Genomic DNA, 24,094 nt, shown 5'->3' with positions numbered 1-24,094 from the left:
GGGACTCTAATTTTTTAACCCTATACCTATACATGAAAGCATTTTCTTTTTGCTGTCCTACCTAAAATGGTATCTGGTGACCATTTAATTAATTGAGCTTGGTTGGCTTCCATCATTCCCTGAACAAAGCATTTTGCTAAATGATCCCAAATGTTAAATAAAACCAATTAACAAATAGATGCTTACACATTAACAGATGTCTTCTGAGGGTATGTATATAATTAAACTAAATAAATCTCACTGTAATAATGACAGTTAAGATAACAACAAATTATTATCATCAAGGGTGTTTCATTATAAGACAACCCACTAAACAGAGTGCACGGTAAAGTATAAAAATCACATAACAATCTAGTATATTTTGTAGTAAATGTGTGCTTATCAGATTTTGGATCTGGTACAAAATACATGACACTTTGTGGTTGCTATAAACTTTGCATGCAGCAATTAAGGAAATATCTTTTTTAAAAAAAATTTCCTTTTTTTAATATATGCCAGTAGTAAACAAGGAATATGTGAACTTTCTAGACTTTACCTTTTCCATGTATTGAAGAGATAAACATTACTGTGTTAAAATTGCCTCCAATTAGAGGTGAAGAAAGAACTTATTTCCTGTGTTCTTGTTGGAGTCACGTTATGGATTTTCATGGACAAACTAGTGATTGCCAACACCGTTAGCAACATGTATGTTCTCCGAGTTTGAAACTAGACTTGATTTTTTTCACTGATAGTATCAGTCTCTAATGTGACATTAAATTCTTTTCACTCATTTTATATGTCTTAAATGAAGACCATCAGGCATTCTATACACATGGAAGATTTTTAAAACATTTTTTGGTAGTAATTAGGATTTTTTTTTTAATTTTTAAATTTTTTTCTTATTTTAGAGAGAGGAGGGAGGAACAGAGAGCGAGGGACAGGGAGAATCTTAAGCAGGCTCTGCCCTCAGCACAGAGCCCCACATGGGGCTCAATCTCAAGACTGTGAGATCACCACCTGAGCCAAAATCAAGAGCCCAATGCCCAACCGACTGAGCCACCCAGGTACCCCAGAAGTTAGGATGATTGTGTGTTTGTGTGTGTGTGCGTGTGTGTATAATACGTTTTCTTAATCACATTGTGGCCTCTGGGGGAACTAGTTTCGTGCATCTACTTTTTTTCCTCATAATTGCTGTGAGGAAGAAATCCATGGATCTGATTTGTGTCATTAAAGCACGTTTGTTTGGCCAGTGACCTGGTGGGTGGAGTCAAAGTGTCCATTTAAAAGGTCTGGAGCTCAGACATGTTGTGGTCCCTTTCAGAGGTCCTCCTTGCATGTAACACAGACCAAGGTTCTCCCCTAAAAGCTGGCCACATCAGTTCCTTCTTCTCCTCTCCTCCTCCTCCTCATTTCTCCTGCCCTCCTTCTTTGTATCTTACTCCACAGAAGGCAGGACCAGTAAATACCAGACCAGTCAGAGCCATTTATGGAGTAAATACTAAATGTTCTCTTTCTGTCTGGCTACTCTTCCTGTAACTCTAGAAGAGTGAGTTTTTCTGGTGTCAGTGGAGTGGTATGTTAAGAAACTTGGATTGAGAGGGTTGGAGTTGGAGCCTGGGGGATGGGGGAGCAATTATGATGTTTCAATATCTTGAACTTGGCTAAAGAAGTCCTCAGCTCTGTCTTTCAACCTGAATAAGATCTGAACGCAGTCACCTCAGCTAATTACAGAGGTCACCTTCACTTGCCTTTACTTTGATGGCCCATAGTTTCCCCCACTGACCCTGTGTGACCACTTCAACGTCCACGCTGAGACACTCCAGACTCCCCGGGTGCTGTGGCCAAGTGTCATTTTAATATCATCGGTAAGAGCACCGTGATACTATGATTTTTAGTAATTATTTCTCGAACATTTCTTCAATCTTCGCAAACGCACGAAAGCAAGCGAACAAAACAGGTGGGAGACCACTCAGATCCTAACACCATTAGCAACATATATGGTCTCCGAGTTTTTCTCATCACGGTATGTTAAGTTCCTGTGGTTTCTGGCCTTAGGCAGTAAAGTGCTGGTCTCCCTTTCTGCACAACCTGTCACCCATTAGCAGGCCCTCTTGTGGCAGAGGGGTGGAGTCTTCAGATGTGCGGAAGCCCGTGCTTGGAAAGAGCTCTCCTGTGTTACGTGTTTGGTGGGCAAGGTGAGGACGGTGTGTAGGGCAGTGATGGCAGAGCTTATCTGTCTGTCTAAGTGGCGGCCTTTGAGAACATGGGCATTTTCGAGAAAGCATGTAAATGCGATGAGAAAATGGATTTACATACTGGGCAGGAGCAGACAGCTGGAGCAGAAGCTGAAGTAGAAGAAGCTCATTATGTGCTCATTCTTAGCTAACTTGGGCCTGAGGAAACCACATGAAATGTGAAAAAATTCATTTAAGCTGGTTACACCACGCCATTCCTTTTCTTTTCTTTTCTTTAGTTTATTAAATGTAGCCACATTTCGCTCCCTGGATTAGGTCAGATTTATGTGCGGACTATACTCTTAAACTCATTTTGTGAATTGTAAAGTTTGAGTTGAGAAAGTAAATTCCCTAAATTTCCTGGACACTGTACTCCTTTTTTTAAAATTTAGTATTTTATTTTATTTAGCTAAGAACCTTACAGCAACATGACACTTAAGATAAAGGCTGAGTTTCACTTCAGGGCATTCTGCTCTTGAATCTTAAAGTCCTCTTGTCCAGTCGTTTTCCCTGTTGACTTCCCCTGAGACCTGCAGTGACCCCTACAGTGACCACAAGTCTTGGTCATTCCTCTTATTGGGCTCCCATTATGCTTAAGACACAGTGCCCACCAGCCACCATGGCTTACGAGGCTCCTTGTGAGCCGCTACCTGCCAACTCTCCAGACTGCGTTGTGCCTTTTGTTTTTGTTTTTGTTTTTGTTTTCCAGTTTGGTTCAGTTGGTCACTGATCTTCTCTCCCTTCCTGGAATGTATGAGCACATCCCCATCCTCTTCTTTCCACCCCATGTTCTCTCCTCTCATGTTTTTCTTCTTGTCCTCATTCTTCAGGACTCAGCCTGACTGCAGCTATGCAGCGAGCTTTCTACAAACCCCCACAGACCCGGTTTCTGAAGGTGAGGGTTGTTTCCCATTAGGACTTCTCAAATTATACTCTCCTTCTAGTTTAATTACGTAGTCATATAGGTAACTTTGTGTTCAGTTCTGTTCCTATTATCCATCGCTTCCGAACAACCCACCCTCAAGCCTACGTAGTGGGTTTGGATAGAAGGAATCCTGTCTCTCATGGTTCTGTGGGCTCCCTGGATTCTGCTGTGTGGTTCTTATGCAAAGTCTGGCCGTGAAGCTGCAGCCATTGGTCGCTGGATCTCCTTACATGCGTGGTGCCTTATGGTTCCTGGGCCTCTCTCTTTTTCTTTCTCTTCATATCTCTTCTCATCCCTCCACGTGGTGTGGCCTTCCCACACCTTGGTGGTGTCAAAAAGATCCTGTATGGTGAGTGGCTTCCAGGAGTCTGGGAATGGAAGCTGCTGCCTCAGGACCAGTACTGTGTCATTTGTGCCATATTCTGTTAGAGCTGTCACAGGCCCTGCCCAGATTCAGAGGCGAGGGCATGTAGAGAATCAGACCCTGTCTCTTATGTGGGAATGGTAGAATCAGAGTGCGGAAGAGCATGTGTGGTGGGAGAAGATACTGGGTGACCATCTTTGAAAACTTCCTAAGCTCCCCAGCCAGACTCTGACCTTCATGGAGTCAGGGTCCATGTTTTACACTGTATCAGCACATAGTAGGTGCTGAAAAATATTTTTGAGCAAATAAATGAATAGCTCCAGGAAAAGTCTTGAACAAATACAAGATCAGACTAGGAAACAAATATAAGTGAACTCGGTCTGTTGCTTTTTCTTAGGTTAAACTCCCTTTCCTATCTGCGCCCCCCAATATCTTCTAGAATTTGTTACCATCCAGCATGCTTTTATTTCACACATTTGCCCCTCATGTAGCAGTCAGCTGAGCAACTGTTCCTCTCTCATCTGTTTTCCCCAGTCAAGTTTCTTGAGAGCATGCATTGTATTTTTCAGGATACTGAGCTCAGTATCAGACAAGAGCGTGTGGTAGTTAAGCCGGGCTACTTACTAATTAACCTTGAATGGAATGCCAGCTCTCAATCCCCCGCTTAGCTATGTGACCTTGGCAAGTGACTTAACTCCTGGAAGACTCCTTTATTTTTTTCCTGCCAGTAAAATGGGCATATTAATGGAAACAGCTGCACGTGGTCGTTAGGAATATTACATAAGCTGATCAGACATCAGGCTTGTAGCACATGCTGTTCGTTATTATTCACTTCCAGTAACTCTTGGATTTCGTGTTGTGCTGGTAAAGCCGTCACTCAATACATCGTTGCTGAGTGAATAAACATTTTACAATTTTCAAATACTCCCTTTCACCGACATCCTACCCTATACTTGTACAAGGTAAAATTACAGTATAAGTTCCCAAAGACATTATCCTTTTACTAAAACTCTATTTGAAAAAAGCTGTCATCCTGGGGCTTTCCCATGTCAGCTTTTTTCCGTGTGTATAGGAAGGCAGTGGAGCTGGTTTTTTCTTCACTTCACCTGTCAAAGTTGTTCTCTCTGGAGCTTAACCAGGTACGATACATGCTTTTGACCTAACCTTTGCACTTGGTAAGAAAAGTGTGAGAAACTGAAAAATTTCATATTTCTCAGTTTTTCAGATTATAAAAATACATCAGAGCTGTTATTTTGACTAGCAAAGTTTAAGAGATTGTGGCTAGTATGGTAAACCTTAGATTCCACAGAGTAATGATATAGTTAAGTGTATTTACACCATCTACCTGAGGAAGTAAGAGAAAAACAAAGTTGTGGAGAACATTCTGAAATTCTGCAGATGGCCTTAAAGGCCAGAGGTCATTAATTAGGAAGGAAGGTCTTTGTCTCTGAATTCATTTCATTGTGGAAGTTCCCTTTCTCAGTTCTTAAGAAACGCATTAAGTATTCGTACTTTTCAGATTTCTGACTTGTATCTAAAGTTATAATGGGCCTGATTTAATATACCTTGCCCCTGGGGAAAAGATACTTACGGATTTATGTTGGAAAGGAAACTTTCTGCTGCCTCCTCCCATAAGCAGTAAAGGCACGTTATATCCTTTTATCTTGGGTGTTCAGCCAGATAGTATTTCATACCTTGCCGCCCATACGTTTCCCGACTGTAATCAATCCATTGTCTCGTTATCATACTTGCCTGCACGGTTGCCTGAGCTCTTGCCATCACTGTGCGCCAACACCTCAGCAGTTTCTTTCTGGAGATCATGGTATTTGATCTAAAACGCAGAAAGTGAACAAGACACAGGTTTTACCACACAGAAATCGATAGTGACAAACTTCAGTACCATTTCATCTTGCCATTCGCCATCTTGATAGTGCTCCAGCTCTCCCACGTTCGTAATGGCAGAACATCAGATTAAGGTTTCCTCAGAGGAGAGTGGTATAAATTGAGAAGTTTATTTTTACTGCCTAAAAGCTACAAAGCCAGTTAGATACATGGAGGCATCAGCCACGATCAGATCAGTGTTTTGGAAATTCCTTCAGCTTACCTAGTAAGTTAATGCCCATTTGTTAAAAGAAAAAGAAAGTTAAGAAACTGACAAGGGTTTGAATTAATTTGTTAAAGTACTTCTGCAAAGATACCATCTAAGGATTGTGTTATTAAGACTACCAGTTGCTGAGAAATAAACTGGTAATTCACAGGCTGAGTCCTGATTCTTACTCTGGTTATCATTAGCTCTATAATATTAGGTCATTGTTTCTCAAACTTGAGCTTGTCCCAGAACTACCTGAAGGGGCTTGGTAAATGCTCATTGCTGGGTGGGTGTTCTAGGTCATTTTCTTTAGTGCTCAGTGCTAAGAAGATGAATAAAACTGGGTGACGAGGTGATAATATGTTGGTCAGGGTCTTAGATACCACCAAGGCAGGATTAATGTGCAAGGCTTCTCTAGAGGCAGTACCTTTGAGAGGGAATGGCAAAGAACCAGAAGAGGACTGGGGAGCCATCAGACTGTGATGCAGGTATGACCCTGCATGACGGAAAGAGGGAAGGAAGGTTGGGTGCAGAACACATCCTGTGCTGATGTGCAGAGTAAGAAAGGTTTGGCCAGGCGGTCAGACCTGGAACTGCAGTCACTGATAGAGAAGTCTCAGGTCTCCTGGGAATGGGCCTGCCTTAATGCCCCTCTACACCGAGTCACTGGCTGGGAACAGACCAGGAGCAGTGTGACCTTGACAGCAGTACAGCCAGTCTGGCTCCCTGTATTTGTAAGTCATGTGAGCAAGTAAGCAGTACTTAGTTGCAGTGTCCATGGAGGGCCCCTTGGAGGACGGACATTTAAGCTGCAGCCTGAATGATTTAAAGGAGTTAACCTGTGGTGATCTGAGGCTAAGTGGAAAGAGCAGGGAAAGCAAGGGCAAAAGTTCAAAGGCAGGAAGCAACTGAACAGTGAGGCAGAGCAGTGAGGAGAACTGAGTGGGAGGTAAAAGGTAGGCTGTGGCTGGCTAGGGAATAATTTGTAGGCCAAGTTAGGAAGTTTTGAATTGTATGCTGATAAATGGTAAGCCCTTAATGGCTCTAAGCACTGGGATGATGAAATTGGAGACAAAGCTGGGAGTATACATTGTGGAAAAGGGAAGAAAGAAAACAGCCAGTTAGAAGTCTAGCTAGTATTAGTCTAGGCACAACAAAACCATCTGTTTTGGGGGCACCTGGGTGGTTCAGTTGGTTGAGCATCCAACTCTTGAATTTCAGCTCAGGTCATGATCCCAGCCAGGTGGGGTGCTAGCCCCACATCCCGTTACCCATTATGAACGTGGAACCTGCTTAAGATTCTCTCTCTCTCTCTCTCTCTCTCTCTCTCTCTCTCTCTCTTTCTCTCTCAAATAAATAAAGAAAAACTGTCTGCTTTGAATTACTTTCTTTTTTATCCAGCCTTGGGGTCCTGAAAATATGGTGGGTAGTATGCTTATATTTAGGGAATTGCTAGAGATGCCTGCTTTCTTCTCCCCAAAATATATTCAGGCAGTCATTTTGCCAAAGTCCATTTTCTGATTTATTCTGGTGGCTCTCACTCCTCATATAACACTGTTGTCTCCTCTATGTCCCCTTTGGTTTGTGAACTCCATGCTGTGCATGCAGCCTCATTTTTAAGCAACTTTCAAAGACCTTGACCATCACATTCAGACCAGTCCAAATGTACTGACCCACCAATCTCTTTCTCATCTATATATTGTCCCAGAAATTCCCAAGGGCTAAACTGAAGCATAGCACTGGTTAATATATGGGGACAACTTCTAAAGGAAAACAAATGAATGGAATTTAGCTAACCTTAGTTAAGAATAATTTCTCCTGTAATGACAATTCTTCGCAGCCCCCACCCCAGAAGTCAGTGGTGTAAGAAAGAAGGTTGGAACGTTGGATGGTCTAGATTCTGTTCCACCACGCGCATTCTGGTCTGTCTGGAGCTGCAGATGTCTTTGACACGTTGTTTTGGGGGTTTGTTTGGTTTGTTTGTTTGTTTTGCTGTACCTTTTGATGCATTTGCAGAAGCCACAGTGAAAGCAGAGTAAATCCTAGCCATGATGTTTGAGATTGGAAATATGCCCCTGGGAATTGGAAGTGTCCCCATTTCAAAGAAATGCCAGCTTAGAAAAGCTCAATTCCCACACTTGTAAAATCTCACTCCTGTGACAAGTTCTCCCCTTCTTCCAGTTGTGGATCGCTCTGTTCTGTCAGCAGGTAGGGAGCTCTTGCAGGCCAGGAGAAGTCCGTGCTTATGCTTAAGTAAAGCACTGATTGCCCTGTCAGTCAGAGCGCTGAGCAACTGGGAACTTCTGAGATTGATGCTTGACAGAATAATTAGAAAAAGTGTCACTTTCGGTAACCATTGAGCACACTCTAAAGGAATGGGCCTAGGCCAGGTCTCTGCTGTCCAAATCAGAGGTTTAAACGTTCAGGAAGACAAAACATAGTATGTCATGGGAGAAAATTGCCTCAGATGGGCAGAAAGGGATGGCCCTCCAACTCCCAAAACTATCGACACCCAGTTGTTTGGGGCGTTTGCACGTGTGTTTTTCTGGCCTTCTGCCAACACTGATGGCCATTTTCATACCTATTGAGATTATTTCACTCTCTGTCGGTTTGTTTGCCTTAGACTGATGTGTGCAGACAGCTGGTGAGGCAGCTCTCTCCTTGACCTTTTCACAGGGATGACACTTTCTTCCTCATTTCAAGATGGCCCCTGGCCCTTCCATAACCTCAGGGACCCACAGCCAGAGTCTTTCCCCCGACAGTTCCCATCAGCTTGATCACATCAGTATTTTCCAGACTTGCAATATCTCAAGTAGAGTGGGACACCAACAGGAAGGCATGAGAGAGGACAGGAAAAGAGTGGCCTCATAGACAAATGAATTGCTTCAAGAAAAGATTTTAAAAAATCATTTATGTGTTCTCTTTATTTTATAGGAAAATATAAGTTAGGGAAATTAAGCCTTTATAAGAAAATATATGGAGATAAGAATTCCTCCTATTTTACATCCTTGTCATGAATGACTTCCTTTAAAAAATTTTGGAAATGAAAGAATTCTCTTCATGTGTACATCTTTGTGCATATACAGATATTTTTAATACCTCCAGATACCAGAATTTCTTGGACATACCTGAGAAATGCTGACGCTGGCCATCATTACCCTGTCTTTCAATGAGCATAGCTATAACAACAGTGATAGCAATGAGGAATTAACATCGACGGAGCCCAGTGTGTGTGAGGCAATATGCAAAGTACTTTCTAAGAGTTAAAATATTTTGTTTTAAAAAGCGGAAAATTTTCAGTGTTGTTCAGCCACTTTGTTAAGTAGACAGTTGTAGAGAAGGATTATAATTACATCATCCCCACCGCTGGTGTTTAATTAAAGCAGTAAAAGGGCAGAAGCCACAGCAGCTCACATTCAAGCTCACCTCTGAGGACTTGGCTTTTGTGCATTTGCCTCAGTTCTTGCTCACACACTTAAGCTGATCCCCATTTCTGCAGACTACACTCTAAGCTCCTGAGGCAGAGATTCAAAAGCACATGTCATCCTGGCCCAGAAAACCTTACCTTCTGCTGCTGACATCGATGTCACCATATGTACCAAGTACCCTTGCCCCAGAAGGTGCGTCCTTCCTCCCCAACTTTGCTGACCTCCTTGGAATCTCCCCAGATAGTATGAACTGGAGGGTGTTTACCAAATCAGCAGTTTTCAAGTGCAGATCACGTTGGCCCCAGTGAAGTTTGGCAACATCTGGAGACATTGTTGGTTATCAGTTCGCTCTGCAGCTGGCATCTAGTGGGTAGAGGCTAGGGATTGCTGCTGAACATCCCTCAATGAACAGGACAGCCCCCCCTACCAAGGGGTTATCCGCTCCCAAATGATAATAGTGCCAAGACTGAAAATGTTTCACTGGAAGGCCTTTTTTTTTTTTTTTTTTATATCTCTGAGTTCTCAGTGCCTGATACACAGTATATGATTAAAAACATATGGAAATGAACACACAAACCCCTTCCTCCTCAGAATGCCGTCTTTCTTTGTGCTTCTTCTGTTAGAGTTATGTGGAAACCTAATTACATTTTATGTTTTTACTTGCCAGAATACCGGAGTCGCTTAAATATATAATCTCCACTTAAGATTTCAAACAGATTTATGGAGTTGGCAAAAGAAAATGAGAAATGAGGTAGCTTCAATGCATCGTTAATGTTCAAAACCCCTGAGTCTTGTCTTGTGTCAAACTCATGTACGGCATGGTTTATTTGTTAATGGTTGCTGTTTTAGTTTTCTGCATCTTGGTCCTTGGAAGAGAAACATAAAGAGGAATTTTCTTAAAAACCCATTGAAAAAGGGCAGTCCTTGTCATAGAATTTTCAGGCACATGTGTATAAGGAATGTCTTTCAGCAGGAAGATGAGATGGACTTGGGTAGAATGAATCTGAGCCCTGGTTCCTAGATCAGAGACTTTAGGCAAATACTCAGCCCTTCCCTCCTCCACCCATTCATTGAATCTGAGTGAGGAGAACCCCCAGAGAATGCGCACTGAAATGTTAATATTGGTTACATTTTCTCAGATTGGTGTATTTGGGGAGTGATTTTTACTTTTCTTCTTTTCTGTATTGTTTGAATTTTCCCTTTTCAATCAACCAGAGTCAATGCTAACCTACAGAGCCAGAATGAGAAGCTAGATTTTCTAGCTCCTTCTCTGGGCCTCATAAGAGCCAGTGGGTAAAAAAAAATCACTTTACAAACAAGATCCTACCATTGGTTCAAAATTATAGTACATCGGGTGCTTGGGTGGCTCAGTCAGTTAAGAGTCTGACTTTGGCTCAGGTCACAATCTCACTTTTCGTGGAATTGAGCCCCATGTCAGGCTCTGTGCTGACAGTTCAGACCCTGGATCCTGCTTTGAATTCTGTGTCTCCCTCTTTCTCTGCCCCTCTCCCGGTCAAACTCTGTCTCTCTCCTCTCTCAAGAATAAACATTGAAAACGTTTTTTAAAAATTATAGTACATTGTAATTATAGTAAACTAAAGCACTCCATTATTTGAACCTTAGTTTCCTCAGCTGTAAAATGGGAATATTAATGACTCCCATCAGTGGTGATGATTATAACCAATGTGATCAAGAGGGCTTTGGCGGTACTGCAGGTTCTGTCTCTTTCGGGTGAAGTAGAACCGTAGAAAAGTCACTTCACGTCTCTGAAGTTAATGGCTTCTCTGAGAAATGGAGTTCATTAAACTCTCGCAAAGTTGACATATAAAGATTGGTTAAAGTAAGCTGTTAGACCACATCATGAAGAACCTGGTGTTCAATGCATGATAGGTGCTGCTACTAATTTCTGATATCAGTATTAATTATTATTGTTCCTCTTATTGTTACTATCGTGCTATTATTGTGTAAGCCAGATACAGCTTTTACATGCAAGTTTTTCCAGATTAAGATATTATTACCCTGTCATTGTTTTAGCTGTACTTCTAATTGGAAATTCCAAGACCTCGGTAGGGGACTGATTTACCTCACTCACAAGACATTAATTGACACAAGGCATACTATTGGGATATCCAGTATAAAATCTGTATTTCTTTTTAGTAACACAATTGCAACAGAATGTCAATTCCCTGATATTTTCAGCCTCCTTTCAGTTAGGTTGGAGTCATGTCACTGCCTTCTGGCCAGTGAGGTGTAAACCAAAGTAAGGCGGGGACCTCTGGCAGGGTTGTTTTTAAAAACTTGAAGCAGCTGAGAAGGGAGCCCCTTTCCCTTTTATTGTCCTTTCCTGCTCCTTGGATTACCTTTGTAACAGGCAGGCACTCCACCAGCACTCTCGGACTTAGAGTTAACCTCAGTTGGTAGCCTTGTATGATGGTGGAGAAGGTCAAAGTGGTCTGAGTCCCTGCTTGATAGTGATGTATATTCCTGACCCATGTACTTACCTGTCTTTTTTTATATGAGAGAATAAATACTTTTATGTTTGTGTCCCTCTGTTTCTTTGTTCTTGACCCATCCAGTCTTATCCCTGAGGGCTTGGCATACTTCTTCACATTTACCATGGAATACTTCAACATTTTTGTTCTTTTCTTGGTGAATTTCTCTTCTAGTGTAACAGATAAGTTGACTCTTGAGCTAGACCCTTGAGCAAATCACCAAACAAAAGCCTTCATAGTAAGTGCAAAGACAAATGTATGTTATTCTTCAACATGCATTTTAGGCTTATTTTGAAGATGAAATTGTTTTAAAGAAAGGAATGATCGGCTATTCAATATGGGGTTTTTCCTAAAGGTGGTACCAATATTACCTTAAAGCAGTGGTGAGGTTTTCTTCAAACAGGTTGGCTGTATGGTGAATCTGATGTTTTTCCTATATATTGACTAGAGAGAGGCCATAGTGAATATGTTTTCAAAAATGTTTAATGTCCCCCCTCCACTTAAAGTGCTTTGTCAAGCAGACCATATTAGCTTAAATAGTAGAAAAAAGAGAGAAAAAGGTAAAAATGTGGTAACTAATTCATATTAACACTCCTCTACACATACACAAAACAGCTGCTCTTTAAATGGTTCACTGGCCACCAAGATCAGGTAAGGCTGTATTAAGAGTTTTGGGATAATTGACCTTCTGTATGATAAATTAGAATAGATTAGATTTGATTGACCACATGACAGTTTTAAATCATAAAAAAAAGCCTCTTTCTCTTTCTAGGCTATCTTGTTATGTTGGGTTCTCAAAGGTGATTAACCATGTGTTTTTCATATTGGAAGCCTTTTCTAAACACAAATTAGCAGACTAAGTAAGGAGAAGGTAATATTTACATGTGCAATTTCCTTTTAGATTCAGGGACTCAAAGGGCTATATGACAGAGGTGGTGAAAGACATTCTAGAAAGGTAGTGTGCTTTGATTGTTTGTAATATGCATTAACCTCTTCCCTTCCAGCCTTCTGGCTGGTTCTGTATTTCTGATTGCCTGGGCAGTTGGTATGTGACATTCCCAGGATATTTTTTGCACTTCTGACCTTTGTTCAACTAAGGACACATGCGCTTGCGTGAGATACTCTGTGATGAAGAACACACTAGATAAGCACTAGTTACAGAACTCCTACTGTAAACGGAGCCATGAAATTTCGGATCTGAAAAGGACCTCAGACACCCAGTGAGTTTGCTCACTTTACAGGTGAGGAGCCACACTGCCTGGCACAGTGTGATCATAGTCTGTCCTCACATCAGAAAATGTACTGCTGGGTATAACGTAACAGATAGAATTGTTCTTATACACAGAAGCCCTAACCCTGTCTCTGCACTTACTGATGTGATGCTTTATTCACATTAGATAAACCCATCTGCTTAGAGGATAAACAGGAGGATATTGGTAAAACCTAATTTGTAGGGTTGTTTTGCAATTGAAATGAAACAAGTGTCTATAAACCACCGTTTGAGTTACTACTGCTGTGTGACCCACCACCCCGACTCTCAGTGGCTTAGAACAATAGTCCTTTTTCTTTTCTCGTAGTTCAGCAGTTTGAGCTGAGGTCAGGTGAGCATTTCTTCTACTGTTCTTGGTCTTGGACTGCATTCAGCTGCCTGGTGGCTCGGCTCAGTTGTGATTGTTGGGGCCACTGGACTCTTACACACCCCATGTTGTTTGAGGGCCTCTCCCTCTTCACGTGGTCTCTCCATGTGGTCCCTTCTTACGGGACCCCAAGGCTGCTTCCCAACAGAGCAACCCTGACTTATTACATGGCAGGCCCCTCACGGCTTCCAGGAAGGTGAGAGACTGCCAGGACTTTTATGCAGCGTCTCTTCTACACATTCTCGTGCCGAATGCAGGTCACGGGCTCCACAAGAATCCAAGAGGGGCTACAGTTGGGCATTAAGGGACATCAGTACAGCGGACTAACACACACTTCCTCCATTGTGCCTAGTGCATCATAAAGGCCCAATGAATGTTAGCTGCTCTCTTTTGTTGTATTAGTAGTCGTAAGAATTGCTTTTATTGTTTTGTTGTTCTTATGTGTAGGTGTCTGTGGAAAATATTTCATATAGAAGTTGTGAAAGAGTAAACAATTGTATTTCTAGAGATCTTAGTTTAAATCTAAGACATCACCATCCACAGTACTTCTGGGATCTCTGCTGTAAAACCACAGATGGAAAATACTTTTTTTCAGTAGGGCACAGAGGAAAGTTCCCTAATTCAGCAATTGTCCAGGAAATTTCCCCAGTCCTGTAATTCAGGCAGGCCTGGTTGGGGCCAAAGCTGTGCATTTCACATCACTGTGACATTGAGAATTGTAAAATTGAAATTGTTCATGTTAGGTCGTTTCTGCATTTTCTCCCCCTAACAGTACGTTACAGTTTCCATATATATCACTTTAGAACATTACATTTTTATAAGCAGCAAGAAGTTAAAAATCTCTTTTCTTCTGGCATGAGTTGTCACCTGTGTTCAGGTGATTTTCATGCTGCTGGTCCTGAGAGCTACACTTTGAGAAGTAAGGCTATAGTCTACAACTCAGAGGTCTCAACCAGAAACAGCATCCCCAAATAGATATCGTTAGGTGATACCAATAACGATACCGGATTGCTCTGTGGAAGATATTTGGGAAATGTTTGGATTTGATGAGCTTTCTGTGTCTAGTGTTCATACAGTGTTATATGACTACTTGAACATTTTTTCTTTTTGCAAAGGCTCTTTGTCCTTCTACTTCTGAAAGTTAGATATTCACAATTTTAAATTTTCAGAGAATACCATAAAGGTGTAAAGCAGTAAGCAAAAATCACCTGTAGCCATTCATGTCAGCATTAATATCTTGGTGTGTTTCATCCCAGACCTATCATTTTAATATTTTATCCCAAACACGTTTTCCTTTCTGGCAAATAGGTACATGTGCTTTTAAATAGTCATGGCTGAAAGTCTTCAAGCAACTTTTAAGTTCAGCTGTTTTGCTTGAGAGAGAAAGATACCGTGATCTATTTTTGCTAATATGTTTTAAACTTTGCATTATTTATAGTCTCTCCCTAGAAGCTTGAAATTAAATTTTCTTTCCTTACTGATTTTGATTCTTTCCCGTCTGGCTTACATTGATTTCACCTCCCTGTGTTTCTAATGAAGCCTGAAATTACCATGCTCTTGTCTGAGGGGAGTGTGTATTTCCCCGTGCCCTCATGTACCATGGACAGCACAGCAGCTCTGTCCCTAGGGGTACGATCTACCCCTACTATCCATGTGCCATCCAGCGTTCCCCAAAAAAAACCTTTGAATGAGGGTTTATGCTGGGACTGAGCAAACACCTTGTTCAGTAACATGTGAGGAGCATTGCTTTCCTCTGGAGAGAAACCTATTTTCCTGTCGTTTCTCTGTTATTCCGTCTCTAAGATTTGCCTGTATTATGACCCTTGTATATAATGGGCTATACATTTTTGGTCCAACGAATTGTTGACTGATTGGTAACAGGGCATGAGTGTGCGTAGAGACTGGGGAGGAATGACATTGTGGCCCGGTGGATACCAGAAGCGCCACACCATACTTTTGTTTACCTGTCACTGGTGAGAAAGCAGTCACATGAACACGTGTTGAAAGGGAAGCTGAGAAACATGTAGAATTGACTTTCTATTGAGATTTTGCTACTAAGGAAGACGTGAGAAATTAATACTTGGCATTCCAGTAGCTCTGCCATATACCAGTGGATGTCTTGGCAGTGAATCATCCCTGATTGAGGTCTTACTACTTTCAGTGTTAGAAGTATAGCTAAAACTGTGACGGTCCTTGAAGTTGGAAGAGCACTGGACAAAACACTGCTACGTACCTCAGATATGCCCAAGGTAGATTGAGAGATGTATGGTGATGTCCTAGAAAGTTGTGATGGATGTTGCAGTGGGATTGGAGTGCAAGGTAGTGGAGCAAAAATGGAAAGATCCACCCTTTCAGGTTCCCATATTTGAAATCTTTGGTCCTCATTGTCATCACTTTTTCTGCCACATTTCTTAACAAGATCTCTATCCCTTCTGTGTTTTCTCCACCCTCTACCTGGAACACATAGTTTATTTTGATTACAGCGGTTATCCTAACATCGAGAATTATAAAATTGAAATTGTTCAAGTTGGAAAGTTGATTTCTTCCTACTTTCCCCACCCAAGTATTTTACATTTTTAATATACATCACCTTAGAGCATTCCATTTTTAGGAGCAAGAATAAATGAAAAATCTCTTTTCCTCCAATCTGTTTCTGGAAAGTAGGCTCCCTTTTTAGTCAGTGGATTTGAACTAAGTTGATGAGGCAAACATGCAAGATGCCTATAATGATTTAATGCCCCAAATCCCATGTGTATATCAAGAGCAAAATAGTGCCTGACCTGCAGGAGAATGGACCAAATGACCTCTGGATACTCAAAGGATGAGAAGGATGAGCCAGAGATTTCTACAGTGTCCTTTTTCTCTTAATCCACAAAACTCAGTTTCAAGCTATTTACTGTATGTGCCAGGTACTATTCCAAGTGCTAAAGATACATCAGTGAGTAAGATATTATCTCTTTACTTCACGAACTCATAATTTAGTATATTTCTTTTGCTATTTTTATTTAGTTCTAAGCGAAATTCTTATAAAATCTTCCAAGTGAAAATAGAAATTTGACTCTGTTTAAGCCCAAGGTTTTTGTTTAAGCAGCGTATATTGATTCTAAGGCTGTTGTCACTCAGCCCTGTAACATCTAATTTTTTAGTAAGTTTTGTGCAAGAACAGTAGGCCATAATGGACATGCTTACCATGTTTAAACATGAAAGCGTAACCATGACAACCTTGGGAGCTTGCCCAAGTACATTGTAGCATTGTGGGTGTATCTAGATGTATTTCTTAACGTTTGCACCTAGAATTGTGTTTGAACTGGATAGTGCCATTTGTAACCAATGTGCATGTGACCTGTGAACACGCCAGTTTTCCAGAGGCTGGGCCTTTGAGGAGGCAAGTGGTTGATATGGATCCTCTATCAGAGAATGTCTGGAGTGCCCCACTACCTGAGGGTAACTACATTGAAAAGTTTTTTTTTCTTTTTTTACCCCCTGCTTTCTAATTTCTAGCCAGATAACCAGAAACCAGAAACCAGATAATTTCTAGCGGGGGGGTGGGGGGGGGTGGGGGGAGGCGGGGGGCGTTGTCACACTCAACATTTCCTTCCCATCATTCCTTAGAAGGAGAAAATGCTCACTTAATTCAGGCTTTGTAACGTTTAAAGAACAGTGTTGCCATCCTTGCTGATAAGCTGAGAGGTAAAGAGAAAAACATGGTAAGGACGAAGGGCAGTGCAGCAGAAATCCATGACAGATTTGTAGGTTGTCCTAAGTTTAAGGAACTTAAAGGAAAGGTAATAGGAAGGTCTACGGTAGACCTTGATCTGTGTTTCTACTTGAAAAGGAAATAATACCGGATGCTTCGTTTAAAACACATTAGATCACTCAGTTGTAAACAGCCACTGATTTGGCTAGAAGACTCTTGAAACATACCCACGAAATCTACAAAATTAAAATGGTGTTCATGAATTGTAAAAAAGCTGCTAATTGAAGTGTAATTTACAAATGCAGACCGGAATAGAATTTCAACTGCTGAGTGACAATTAGATGAATTTATTGGATGTTATCTCTTATACCCAGGAAAGTGTCTTAGGTTGGCTGTGGTAGCCTCTACTCCACACACACTCAATGAGTATGTGAACTCGGGGCAGGAAGGGATGACAAGAGGGAGGGAGGGAGGGGGAGCTAAACTGGATGTGGAATTATTTAGTAAACTTGATAAGGAACTTGTGATAATTAATTTAGATGACTAATTGAACATTACCTCTTTACTACATGTAAGAGAGAGTTTCATGAACTAATAGAAGAAAAAGTATTTTTTATCTGTCAAGAGGACTAACTCTTGCCAGCCTGTTAATCAACAAGGAAGCACTTATTTACATAAAACCAACGCACTAATTACAGATCAGTCTCTTTGTGAAAGTAGGCCCAAAAGTTGAGAAAATACTCACACAGGTATAATTCATGGCCATACAGGGAGCGTGTTTGAAACTCACAACATTTAAAATATTATGAAAAAATAAAAATATAATTTGATATTTATTAATGTACACTTTGTTCCCTGCCCAAGTTCACAGGAAGAAATGGGGATCTCCTAACTAGGCAAAGTAAAGTAGGGGAATGAATTTTAGGGGTTCTTGAACTTGGTTGTATCAGAAGCACCTGAGGGTTTTTTGTTTTTTTAGGGAGGAGGCAGACCTGTAGAGATTCTTTTTTTATTCTTTGGGCATAAGACTGAGCAAGTATGTTTCCAAAGTTCCAAGATAATTCTAATGAGTGGGGAATAACTAGGCTAGACCAAGAGTCAGTTAATCTGGCTTCTACACCAGACACTGACATGTGGTTTTTTTTTTTGTTTTTTTTTTTTTTGTTTGTTTTTTTTGTGACCTTGACCAACTCTTGAACCTCTTCATCCCTCAGTTTCCTCACCCTTTCAGTAACAGATCTGGAGTCTAACAGTAATGGTAAGTATTTAGGAGTTATGTGAACAGATTGTTAAACTTTTGGTAACCTGAAATTGGCCATGGTGGACTTCTTTATGCCATGGAAATTGGTAAACACTACAAATCAGGGCTTACAACTGCCACCATCCCCCGCCTCCCCTCTAGAGATCCAGTTTACTAGCATGCCAGAGACTACACTATCTGGAAAATCTTTTCAAACTTTAAGCCTCTATTACTTAAAAAGTAATCTTACAGACATTCTGAGAGATTTAGCCATGATTTTAAATTAATTTGTGATATAACTGTCACCAGAAATAAAAGCATAAGGAAAAGAATGAAAATTGATATCTGAGTAGTCATTTTAATAGAGTCTTTGTATTGATTGTGTCGAGGACCTGAAGAATTCAAGGATACTAGAAAGGGGATGCCCTCTAGGGAAACATCATACGAAGGTGCTAATACCTAGTTTAAGAGTTTTGAAGTCACTCCCTTATAGATTATTTAGAATCTGCTGGGTTTTGTCTTATCATTTCTTTCTCAAACCAGATGTTAGAAATATTTTCATCCTGGCTGTTTAAAGACTTGCTTACCAAAAGACTTAACATTTCATTTAGTTTATCAAACAGAAATTTTGGCCTTGTGTGTAAGTATTGGCTCATTTGAGCACTTATCACTGAGAAGGTGACATTAAAGTTGTGTTTCAAGGAATGAGTAAGGCTTGGGTAAAGGACGTATAGGGAATGCAGTAAAGCAGTAGAAGCCACAGGGTGCAGAGCATGCAATCACGCAGGGTGTTGGGAGAAACATACGTGTGCTACGTAAAGGCTGCTGGAACACTGAGACAGTGCATAAAATGGTTCCGTGATAGAATCGAGAGTAACACAGGCATGGGCAGGGTTAGAAATTTTTCCTCTGCTACCGTTTGCTTACCCATAAACCTGAGAGCCATATGAAGTTCTTCCTCATAGAGCTGTTGTGGGGGAAGAAGAGATAAGCCAGGAAAATTCCTGGGACGGCACCTACCGTACAGTTAGCACTCAATAAAAACCAGCTCCTGGAGTTACCATGAGACGAAATGGGTGAATTAGGGCCAAGCTGCCCTTGACCTTTTAATTGTGCAGGTCATCAGACAGAATCCTCTAAGTGATGGTTACTGCAAACAGTTGGTTCAGTTCAGTTGTGCACTTGTGTGTTGGGACTAGTTAGAGATTTGGAAGAAACTGAAGAAGGGGCTAGATACCGTAATAAGCCTTCCTGGGTAGGCAAAGGAGTTAGGGGGTGATCATGTTACCTTTCAGAACAGTATTTCCAGAATTGTGGGTGGGGACCTTGAGTGATTCTTGAGAGAACTCTCTCCAGGTGGTTAAATAACAGTGTTACATAACCACAGCTCCTGGATGGAGAGATGGGTAAAAGACAGGTAGGAAAGAAAATGGAGCACATGCCAACTGGTGGTCTCTACGTGATGGGTACATGTGTGTTCTCTGTTCAACTTTTTCAGCTTCTTTGAATACTTGAAATTTTTCACAGTAGAGTATTGGAACAAATGAGAAGGTTTGTTCACTCTTTATTTCCCTTTCAGCTCTTAAAAATTTCAAGAAAGTCTCTGGTGCTAATGTGGCTTTAACACTTCACTTTGGCTCAGAGCCAGTGACAGGATGTATCTAGCTGGAATTTAATAAGAATACTTCACTTTTTCCATTTCTTTTATTATTTTAATTCATGGTAATTCATAGCACTTTTTTCTTGTTGATAGTGATAGCATTCCCTCTTCAAATAATGTAGTTAAATTTCAAAATATCCAGTAAATAGACAGATAGATGGTGCACTAGTGTTGGGAAAAACACAATTTTGTAAGGCTGGTGTACATGAAACTGCTGTACGAAAATGTTGGTTATGAAGAATTTTAAGAGTCCTCACTTTCCAGAAGTTATATTATTCCTTCTGCCCTTTGTATGACTACAGAATGAACATGGTTTGTGACTTCCTGTGGCTACTGTTAAACATCTATGCGGAGTGATGACTGCATTTGTTCATATTCACATTTTCCTCAAAAGCCTATGAAAGCTGAGTTCCAAGATAGAGATTGTTGATTGTCTAGTGCTTAAGATCTGGCACTCTTTATTTGCTTTTGAAAATCATTGACATATTTTTGGGGGGAGAAAAGTGTATAAATATATATGTGTATGTGTATGTTCATGTTAATTTATGTATATTTTCCTGAAATAAAAAGAAGCCACGCAGTAGAGTAACTCACCAAGCCAGGTCTGGCTGAGGGTTAGATCTTAATTGTATGTCACAGTCATTTCTTCATATAATTTTCTTTTCTTATAGAATATGGAAAATATTTTAAAGTACATCTCTTCTACAAAGTAAATATACACTAATGTGTCTCTGTAAAAACAAAAAGCAAGAAATATTCAACTAGTTAGGCAGTGTTTTTTTTTTTTATTATTTAAAAAAAAATTTTTTTCAACGTTTATTTTTTTTGGGACAGAGAGAGACAGAGCATGAACGGGGGAGGGGCAGAGAGAAAGGGAGACACAGAATCGGAAACAGGCTCCAGGCTCCGAGCCATCAGCCCAGAGCCTGACGCGGGGCTCGAACTCACAGACCGCGAGATCGTGACCTGGCTGAAGTCAGACGCTTAACCGACTGCGCCACCCAGGCGCCCCTAGGCAGTGTTTTTTATATAACTTCCATCTGCCCATTAGAGGATTTTTATGTTCATTACTATCTCAATAGAATTTGAGGGTTTTTTTCCATTTCGAGAATCCACAGGAACAGAGATAAGCAGTCAGTATTCTCATGTACCATTTAAACGATTTAAAAGTATATTGCTTCCCAGAACCAATCATAGGCGGAATTCAGGTGTACCCCTTCCCAGTCTACTCACTGAATGTGTTTACATACATGCACATATACCCACATATGTGCATCTTCATTGTTCTTTAAATAAATGGCCCATCCTGTATGTGTTCTTCTGTGACTTACATTTTCACCTAATAGTAGATCTTAGAGATAGTTTTATGTTAATATACCTGAACTACTTCATTCTTTTTCATTCCATAAGATGAATGTCTGATAATTTATTATAAAGCCCTATCTTGATGGCTGTAAAGTTTTTCAGTTTCTTTTTCCAGTGATCATTAACTTTATGTGTCTTTATGAACTTGTGTATGTATTTCTGGTAAATTGTTAGAAGTAAAATTGCTAAAAGAATGTATGAATAGTTTAGCTACTTCTTAAAACAGATTTACTTAAGTTTTTTTTTTTTTTTTTAACATTTATTTATTTTGGGGACACAGACACAGAGTGCAAGCAATGGGGAGGGGCAGAGGGAGATGGAGACACAGAATCCAAAGCAGGCTCCAGGCTCTGAGCTGTCAGCACAGAGCCCAGCGTGGGGCTCAAAATCACGAACTCTGAGATCATGACCTGAGCCGAAGTCCGCACTTAACCAACTGAGTCACCCAGGCGCCCCAGACTGTCTCGAGTTTTTATGAACCCTTATTCTGTATTGGCAAATATGTTGGCTTATAATATAGTTTATTAGTGACCTAGTATTCCAGTGGTGGGAGTTCAGGTTTCCTCCTTAACAGTCTTGCTTACATTGGCTTTGTCTGCACCTTGTGTTGTTGTCTGTGTTCCTACCCTGACCACAAACATTCCTTCTCACTGCCCTCTCCACCCCAGCATTCAGACCAGAGGTTTATTGATTTCTGTAGCTGTCTGCCTCAGTTCCTGCCATGTATTAATTGCTCATTGAATTTTGAAAAGATGATGGGAAAACCCCAGTCACACACACTTATAAAATCATACCTCTTTTATATTCAAACAGTTGTTTTTTCTATAATGACTTGGTAACATTTGTCCTCATTTCTGGTGTTGGTCTTTCTCGCGAATTTTGTATTTAACTGAAGTGTCTTATGGTACTTCTAGTATTAGTGTTCTTGGGAAATGAGGTAGAAATCTTTCGAAAGGTGTAAGCCAATTTTTTAAAAACTAACCCAGGTTTGTAGACCTTGAATTTTAGCAGGCTATCCAGTTGAGAGTGATTCCTGTTAACATATGCATCTTGAGAATACACATTAAATAAAACGAGTGAACCAAAGTACAATGTATTTTCAGTAGCTAATTGCCAGTGATGATTTTTAAAACTTGTTTGAGGAACTGGTGTTAATTTTAGCTTTTAATCATTTTCTTCCTCAAACATAGGTGATTCTTTGAAAGTTTGCATTTTATTAAAAAAACCACACTAATGGAAGTCAAATTAATAGATAGTCTGGGTTTTAAAACTTACAGTTGAACACAGTAAAATGAACACTGATTTTCTTAGCTACATATATTACTTAAAAAAATGAAATGTCCTTCTCATGACCAGCATGCTTTTAGTATCTGGCATTGTTTTCCCTAAAAAGACCTGCACATATGTACATACCAGATAGACCTAATTATTATTTATGTATGTGACTCGTATGTTGAGAAGAGGATACACATTTTGTATTTGTATTTGTATCTTCTCTGAATTAGGACTGGGAAATGATTAATTATAAGGCTGTATTTCTTGTCAACTTGTGAATAAATATGTTCAGCATTCGTATAGCTGTTTACAAACAAGAAAAGCCATACTGCTTGCCAAGCACTTGATTAAAAATGTATTCAATTCATCACACAGTCTCCCTAGGAAAGATCTTTACATTTGTATGGGTTGGCATTTAGTAATTAAATTCTCTTTAAACATTTTAATTAGGCTGAAGGCCACCCAAAGCCTTTGCTCTCATCTTGAAAACACTTTGAGCTCTAATAGGCCTAAAGCTGTAGGGCAGCCATTGTCATTTTCACAAGTCTTAAATCTAGAGCAGTGCTTCTCAAACTCCTGTGTGCATAAAAATCACCTGGAGAGCCTTTTAGAACTCTTGAGCTTACCTTCAGAGACTCCAATTCAGTAGCCTGCCCTGGGGCCTTTTGAATGAGCTCCTGGGCCTGGGCCTCTCTACTCCACCAGCCTGGGCTGCTGGTGCAGGGACCATGCCAGGGACCATGCTTTGGGAACCACTGGACCAGGAAATCCTGTTGTGATTTGAAAGAAGACAACCTGATTGATCTTCTCTAAGGGTTTTTTTAACCAAATCTTTAAAAAGACACTTCCGTTTGACAAGTATTTCAGATATTTTATTTCAGATATTTCAGAACAAGATAACAATTAGGTAAAAAATGACAAAGGTATTTTTGCATAAACTTGGGGAGAACAGAAGTAAACCAGAATGGCTGCCCCTCTGTTCCTCTTGTTTTTATTCAGCCTCGGGGAGACCTTCCAGATTTTCTTAGTTCTTTTCCCACCCTGTCCAGTTTCCCAAACAGCAAGTTTATCAAATTGGTTAAGAGCTTGAACTCTCCCACTTCTAGCCTTGTCACCTTGGGCAAATCTTTTTTGTGTTGTTATCTAATATTGCTTTGTAACTAGACACAAATTCGGCGGCTTAAAATAGCATTTATCATGACTTACATTTTCCATGGACTGGAAAATGGGAGCAAATTAGCTGGACGGTTCTGGCTCCAGGTCTCTCTTGAGCTTGTAGGAACATACGTGTTCAAGCTCACTCAGGTGGAAATTTGTAGGGGCTTCTGTTCCTTGGCACGTGGGCCTCTTCATAGGATTGCTTGTGACATGGCAAGAGAGCACACACAGGGCTGAGGCCACAGTCTTTCTATAACCTAATCTCAGAAGGGACGTTTATGTTCACTAGAAGTGAGTCAGGAAGTCCAGACCATGCTTAAGTTTCATCTTCTCAAGGGAATATCGAAGAAGTTTTGGACATGTCCTTCAAACTATCATACTATATTAATTAGCATTATTTCCTCATCCCTAAAATGGGAAAGTGAGATTTGATGGGAGCTCAGTACCGGTACCATTTAAGTTATGATGATAATCATAATGGGATTTTATTATCATCCTTCCTTAAGAAGTTTAGACCCAAACCAAGTGGCTGATTTGTGAAATTCTCCTGA

General features: G+C 40.5%; 1 protein-coding gene across 3 annotated transcripts in view; it reads left to right on the top strand.

Annotated features, from left to right (window-relative positions):
* The window catches only part of SUCLG2 (succinate-CoA ligase GDP-forming subunit beta), a 273,195-nt gene that overhangs the window by 183,284 nt on the left and 65,817 nt on the right, over nucleotides 1-24,094 (top strand). The window lies entirely within an intron of this gene.

The sequence above is a fragment of the Lynx canadensis genome, chromosome A2 (assembly GCF_007474595.2).
Source record: "Lynx canadensis isolate LIC74 chromosome A2, mLynCan4.pri.v2, whole genome shotgun sequence".
NCBI lineage: Eukaryota > Metazoa > Chordata > Mammalia > Carnivora > Felidae > Lynx > Lynx canadensis.
This window is presented reverse-complemented; position numbering and strand designations above follow the sequence as displayed.